We start from the raw sequence: 7,545 nt of genomic DNA, 5'->3' as shown, positions 1-7,545 counted from the left end.
TCTTCGATCATAAAACCGTTGAATTTTGCTCTACAATCGAAAATTTGGATTTCATATCACAATACACTGTTGATATTCGTTACGTCAAAGGGGCAGATAATTCAGCAACTAATACTTTATCTCGCGAGCATTGGCGTTTTATTTACCCCGGGTTTCATTGACTTGCAGTAAATCGCTTTGGATCAAGAAAAAGATGAGGACTGAGCATCAATATTCATTTAGGATTTGCAGAAGGTTCGTCGCTCGGATCTTTTCGGTTTGAACGGCAGTTTTTTAAAATAATTTCCACGTAACTAAACACTTTTAAAGTGGAGGGGCAATGGCCCAGTGGTTAGGGCAGCGGACTCGCGGTCATAGGATCGCGATTTCGATTCCCAGACCGGGTGTTGTGAGTGTTTATCGAGCGAAAACACCTAAAAGCTCCACGAGGCTCCGGCAGGGGATGGTGGTGATCCATGCTGTACTCTTTCACCACAACTTTCTCTCACTCTTACTTCCTGTTTCTGTTGTACCTATATTTCAAGGGGCCGGCCTTGTCACTCTCTGTGTCACGCTGAATATCCCCGAGAACTACGTTAAGGGTACACGTGTCTGTGGAGTGCTCAGCCACTTACACGTTAATTTCACGAGCAGGCTGTTCCGTTGATTCGGATCAACCGAAACCCTCATCGTCGTAACCGACGGAGTGCTTCCATCACCATCCAAACACTTTTAAACTTCGTATACTTATAGAATGTGTTTACAAAACATATTTTTCTCTTGGTTTTATTGAGAAAATTCTATAGTTTGTAAGATATTTGTTGTTATTTTTTCTTCAATTTCTGCAATTTCAACAAATCAATGACGTCTATTGAGGTGAAAGCATTCTGTGCCGTATGAATATGTCCCTCGTTTAAGAAACAGATTGGGTTTATTTACATTTCTGAAGAAAAAAAAGATACCCTTCCCCCCACCCCTAACCCTAACCCTGACCCTAAAACAGATTGAAATGCAATAAATCGATTCTAGGGTCATAATTATGGGTGACAATTTCATATGACACCGCTAGAAAAAACTGCCGTTCAAACCGAAAAGATCCGTGATCAGTGTTTCATATGTCTTAGAACTACATTGCTACTGAGTCCTCTATTAATGAAAAGCCACCAAACTGAACCCAATAGTAAGAAAAAACTGCCGTTCAAACCGAAAAGATCCGGGATCAGTGTTTCATATGTCTTAGAACTACATTGCTACTGAGTCCTCTATTAATGAAAAGCCACCAAACTGAACCCAATAGTAAGAAAAAACTGCCGTTCAAACCGAAAAGATCCGTGATTAGTGTTTCATATGTCTTAGAACTACATTGCTACTGAGTCCTCTATTAATGAAAAGCCACCAAACTGAACCCAATAGTAAGAAAAAACTGCCGTTCAAACCGAAAAGATCCGTGATCAGTGTTTCATATGTCTTAGAACTACATTGCTACTGAGTCCTCTATTAATGAAAAGCCACCAAACTGAACCCAATAGTAAGAAAAAACTGCCGTTCAAACCAAAAAGATCCGGGATCAGTGTTTCATATGTCTTATACTACATTGCTACTGACCTCTATTAATGAAAAGCCACCAAACTGAACCCAATAGTAAGAAAAAACTGCCGTTCAAACCAAAAAGATCCGGGATCAGTGTTTCATATGTCTTATAACTACATTGCTACTGAGTCCTCTATTAATGAAAAGCCACCAAACTGAACCCAATAGTAAGAAAAAACTGCCGTTCAAACCAAAAAGATCCGGGATCAGTGTTTCATATATCTTAGAACTACATTGCTACTGAGTCCTCTATTAATGAAAATCCACCAAACTGAACCCAATAGTAAGAAAAAACTGCCGTTCAAACCGAAAAGATCCGTGATCAGTGTTTCATATGTCTTAGAACTACGTTGCTACTGAGTCCTCTATTAATGAAAAGCCACCAAACTGAACCCAATAGTAAGAAAAAACTGCCGTTCAAACCAAAAAGATCCGGGATCAGTGTTTCATATGTCTTATAACTACATTGCTACTGAGTCCTCTATTAATGAAAAGCCACCAAACTGAACCCAATAGTAAGAAAAAACTGCCGTTCAAACGAAAAGATCCGTGATTAGTGTTTCATATGTCTTAGAACTACATTGCTACTGAGTCCTCTATTAATGAAAAGCCACCAACTGAACCCATAGTCGAAAAAACTGCCGTTCAAACCAAAAAGATCCGGATCAGTGTTTCATATTTCTTATAACTACATTGCTACTGAGTCCTCTATTAATGAAAAGCCACCAAACTGAACCCAATAGTAAGAAAAAACTGCCGTTCAAACCGAAAAGATCCCGTCGTTCGGAGGTATAACTGATTTTCACTGTATGCGCGGCACTCAATTATTATATAAGTTGAGTGTCGAGCGTCAACATTTTTTCCGACGGTACGTACGGGGCCGCGAAATTTTACGTTGGAGTTTTGACGTAAAGAGTGACGTAATGCCGCTCAAAATTTTTTTCGACGGTACGTACGGGGCCGCGAAATTTTACGTAGAGTTTTGACGTAAAGAGTGACGTAAGGCCGCTAAACATTTTGCCCGGCATGCTAACGATTCAGCCAGCTTGCCGTCATCACCACTGCCAACATCGCCATCATTATCATCACTTCAAACACCTCAACTCCTCCTACCACCACCTGCTCCCACCTCATTGTCATTAACGCTCTCCCGCAACAATCATTAACACAACGTTATCAGCAAATTCGCCATTGTTCACCACCAACATCACCGCTATCATCATCATCATCACCATCATGATCATGATCGTCATGATCATCATCACAACTACTATTTCCACCACTACTACCACCATCACCACCTCGCCACCACCACCATCATCATCACCTCCAACACCGAGACCAAAACCACCACCACCACTATCATCATCATCGTCATGAACATCAGTATTACAATCACAATTTCCATTACCACCACCACCACCACCACCACCACTATCACCACCACCACTACCACCACCACCATCACCACCACCACTACCATCACCACCACCACCACCACCATCACCACCATCACCACCACCACTACCACCACCACCACAACCAACACCACCACCACCACCATCATCATCATTATCATCATCATCATCATCATCATCATCACCATCATCATCACCACCATCATCACCACCATTATCATCATTATCGTCATGAACTCGAGCATCACAATCAGTTTCCACCATCACCGCCACCACTATCTTCACCTCCATCACTGTCGCTACTACCTCAACAAACACCAAACTACCACCACCACCACCACCACCACCACCACCATCGTTACTATCATCACAAAAAGCATCATCTTATCATAAATAAATAAAAAGATACATTCCGTGTGTCATACGGAAGTACTACCACGTGGCTGTTACTGCATGGATTGCGGAAGGGAGATGATGCGGCGGGTGGGGAAATACTAGGGTGGTATGGTTTGGTGGTGGTGGTGGTGGTGGTGGTGGTGGTGGTGGTGATTAAAAGAAAGATGGAAGGAAGAAAGGACTTACTGATACATCACACTCATGTAATGCAGTGTTTGGAGGAGTGATTGTCACGGGTGGGTGGGCGGTTGGGTTACGCAACCCTTACATCAGGCGATTAGGGAGCGGAGTGCCGGAGTGCTTTTTCTCTCTGAAACACTCCATTAAGAAGCCATACACTCTCACGTAGACACACACACACACACCCTAAACACGTACGCCCTCTTTCACATACATGGACAACGGTACGCAACACTATACACCCTATAAGCTCATGTCTTTTCTTTATATACTTATATTATATAAGTGGAGGCGCAATGGCCCAGTGGTTAGGGCAGCGGACTCGCGGTCGTAGGGTCGCGGTTTCGATTCCCAGACTGGACGTTGTCAGTGTTTATTGAGTGAAAACACCTAAAGCTCCACGCGGCTCCGGCAGGGGATGGTGGTGATCCCTGCTGTACTCTTTCACCACAACTTTCTCTCACTCTTACTTCTGTTCTGTTGTACCTGTATTTCAAAGGGCCAGCTTGTCACTCTGTGTCACGCTGAATATCCCCGAGAACTACGTTAAGGGTACACGTGTCTGTGGAGTGCTCAGCCACTTGCACGTTAATTCACGAGCAGGCTGTTCCGTTGATTCGGATCAACCGGAACCCTCGTCGTCGTAACCGACGGAGTGCTTCCTATATTATATAAATTACTACTACAGCTGGTGGAGGGGCGTGTCTTAGTGGTTAGGGTTGCCGGAATCCTGTTCTTAATGTTGTGTTACCAGTTTCTTGTCCGGGGGACGCGTTGTGCTCTTGAGTAAAACACTGCATTTTATATAACCTAGCTCTGGGGTTCTCAGCCTTTTTTCATCCATGGACCCCTTTGATTACAATTTTCTTCTGGTGAACCCCTATGAGTCATTCGATGTTTAAAAGCTAGTTTTTTTTTTTACTTGTTTCAGTCATTTGACTGCGGCCATGCTGGAGCACCGCCTTTAGTCGAGCAAATCGACCCCAGGACTTATTCTTTGTAAGCCTAGTACTTATTTTATTGGTCTCTTTTGCCGAACCGCTAAGTAACGGGGACATAAACACACCAGCATCGGTTGTCAATCGATGTTGGGGGGACAAATACAGACACACAAACACACACACACACACATATATATATATATATTTATCAACCCTATTATCTCCCCTCATTTCGCTCTCGCGTCTCATGTTTGATCTTTGACCTCTGGCCGAAATCAGATCGCCATGTTGATTCGTTAGCTACTGCACGCATTTTTTTTTCTCTCCTTCTTTCTGTGTTTTTCTCTCTCTGTGTATCTTTCTGTTGAAGAGCGTAGGCTCGAAACGTTAAAGACTTGTTTTATTTATATTTCCTGAGCGCCATACTAATACAATTGTTCGTTTGTTTTCCACCTGCCTTCGTCTTTTGTTTATTTTCATAAAGCTTCCCGTTATATATATATATATATATACATATATACGACGGGCTTCTTTCCGTTTCCGTCTACCAAATCCACTTACAAGGCTTTGGTCGGCCCGAAGCTATAATAGAAGACACTTGCTCAAAGTGCCACGCAGTTGGACTGAACCCGGAACCATGTGGTTGGTAAGCAAGCTACTTACCACACAGCCACTCCTGCGCCTATTTTTATGCTTATTTCAAAATTCCTATTTTGCTTTTCATACATTGACTTGTGTAAGCTAAACTATATAAAATGTCAAAGGAAGAAACTTGGCTATTTCTTGCATTACACACCAATTCATACATCTAAAACAAAAGTTTTTTCCGGGGTTTATGTGGATTCCTAATTTACTACTTTCTTTCGTGGGCCCCCCAAATCTTATATGGATCCTCAGGGGCCACATGGACTTCGATTGAAAACAACTGCTCTAGTCCATTCAAATATCAAAAATGTGTAACCTGGTGAAATATTGAAAGGCCGGGCAAGTCGCCGATGTATGGTGGTCCTGCCTGAAAAGGTAATACAGTAGTCCCTCGCCATATCGCGATTCACCTATCGCGCACTCAGTACATCGCGGATTTTTCTGGCAAATATATGTAAATTTGTAGAGGTGCAATGGCCCAGTGATTAGGACAGCGGACTCGCGGTCGTAGGATCGCGGTTTCGATTCCCAGACCGGGCGTTGTGAGTGTTTATTGAGTGAAAACACCCAAAGCTCCACGAGGCTCTGGCAGGAGGTGGTGGCGATTCCTGCTGTACTCTCTCGCCACAACTTTCTCTCACTCTTTCTCCTGTTGGCCTGCTCGCTTAGCCAGCGGGGCGGCGTCATTTGAAGACTAAAACAATGCGAAGTGCATTGTGACCAGCGATGTATAGCAACATCTGATAGCCTAGTCGGTCACGTGACGTGACGTGATATGTAAATTTATATCGCACACTCCTCAGTATATCCGGGTTTCAGCGGCCGATGGATATTTATGTTTTCAGATTTTAATTATTTCTGTGAGAGGTTTTGGAACGTAACACATCGCTCTCATAACCATTCGGTATTTAAAAAAAATCCTGTTATATTTTTATAATTAAGTTTATAAAGAATAAAAAGTTTTGAATGGTACAACAATGCACTATAATACAAATAATGGACTATATACCTATTGTAATTTAGTTATCTATTGTCCAATGATATTTCGGAATACAATTCCTTCTTCATATATTCTTAGATGGACAGGTATATAGTCCACTTTTTTTGTATTATAGTGCATTGTTGTACCATTCAAAACATTTTATTCTTTACAAACAATACACAATGCTTCAAGCGAACTACGATACTCTCCTTTAAATAAGTTTATTAGAATTGTTCTAGAAATTGTTAAAATATTTTGTGTAATATAAAAGTATAACCTATTTAATGCACATCAATTTTAACAACAAAATTTTCCATGGTACCCCGAGGGTCATATGGACACCGGTTGACAACCAGTGTTCTAGACTGATAGCCATAGGCGTACATTGGTGCTGGGTATTTGGGTATTACTATCACTGCTGATTGAAACTGCCCGCAACTGTTATTTCCATTTTTAAAGATACATGTTGATAGGTTATGCAGGCGCGAGACGACTATGTTGCACCTACGAGGTTTGGTAAGACAGAACATGCCCGAAGCTATAACTTTGCTTGCAAATAAAGATCAAGTTATCCCGAAGTAATTTCAGATTGTTCTCCCTTGTCTGTAAGAGTCGCTTACAATTGTAAGCTGGTGTTTATAATCTTTCCCATTAAAAAGTAAATTTCGATTCATAAAGAATTTCTTTTGCGAACATCATTTAGTTCATCTGTACCGATGTGATTTACTCACGCCGCGCAAGCATACACACACGCGTAGATGCACAACATATATTACACTCACACACATATATGTAAATGTGGTTGTATCGTATATATGTGTATATATATATATATATATATATATATATATATATATATATATATATATTACTATATATATACGCACACACGAACACATACAAATATATATACGACGGGCTTCTTTCAGTTTCCGTCTAACAGATCCACTCACAAGGCTTTGGTAGGCCCGTGGCAATAGCAGAAGACACTTGCCCAGAGTGCCACGCAGTGGGACTGAACTTGGAACCATGTGGATAGGAAGCAAGCTTCTTACCATACACACACAGACACACACACACACACATACACACACACGCACACACACATATTTGTGTCTGTCTTTTTGTTTGTATTCCCCGCCACTGCTTGAAAACTGATGCTGGTATGTTTACATCCCCGTAACTTAGCGGTTCTGCAAAAAGATACCGATAGAATAAATATCAGGCTTTTAAAACATAAGTACTGGGCCTGATACATTGGACTAAAAATTCCTCATGGTGGTGCTCCAGTATGACCATAGTCTAATGACTGAAGCAAGTAAAAGATACATCTATATACACCAGTGCTCCGCAATCGGTCTGTCGCAGCGCACTGGTGTGCCACGAGACGATGCTAGGTGTGCCGCAGTGCAAC

General features: G+C 41.8%; 1 long non-coding RNA gene across 1 annotated transcript in view; it reads left to right on the top strand.

Annotated features, from left to right (window-relative positions):
• The window catches only part of LOC118763204, an 18,261-nt gene extending 11,936 nt beyond the window's left edge, over positions 1–6,325 (top strand). The window contains exon 4 of the long non-coding RNA XR_004998954.1: positions 6,092–6,325. This is a non-coding gene — a long non-coding RNA (uncharacterized LOC118763204). The remainder of the gene's footprint in view (positions 1–6,091) is intronic.
• The last annotated feature ends 1,220 nt before the right edge of the window (positions 6,326–7,545 follow it).

This window comes from Octopus sinensis, linkage group LG4 (genome assembly GCF_006345805.1).
Source record: "Octopus sinensis linkage group LG4, ASM634580v1, whole genome shotgun sequence".
NCBI lineage: Eukaryota > Metazoa > Mollusca > Cephalopoda > Octopoda > Octopodidae > Octopus > Octopus sinensis.
The sequence above is the reverse complement of the archived record's forward strand: the minus strand, read 5'-3'. Positions and strand labels throughout refer to the sequence as shown.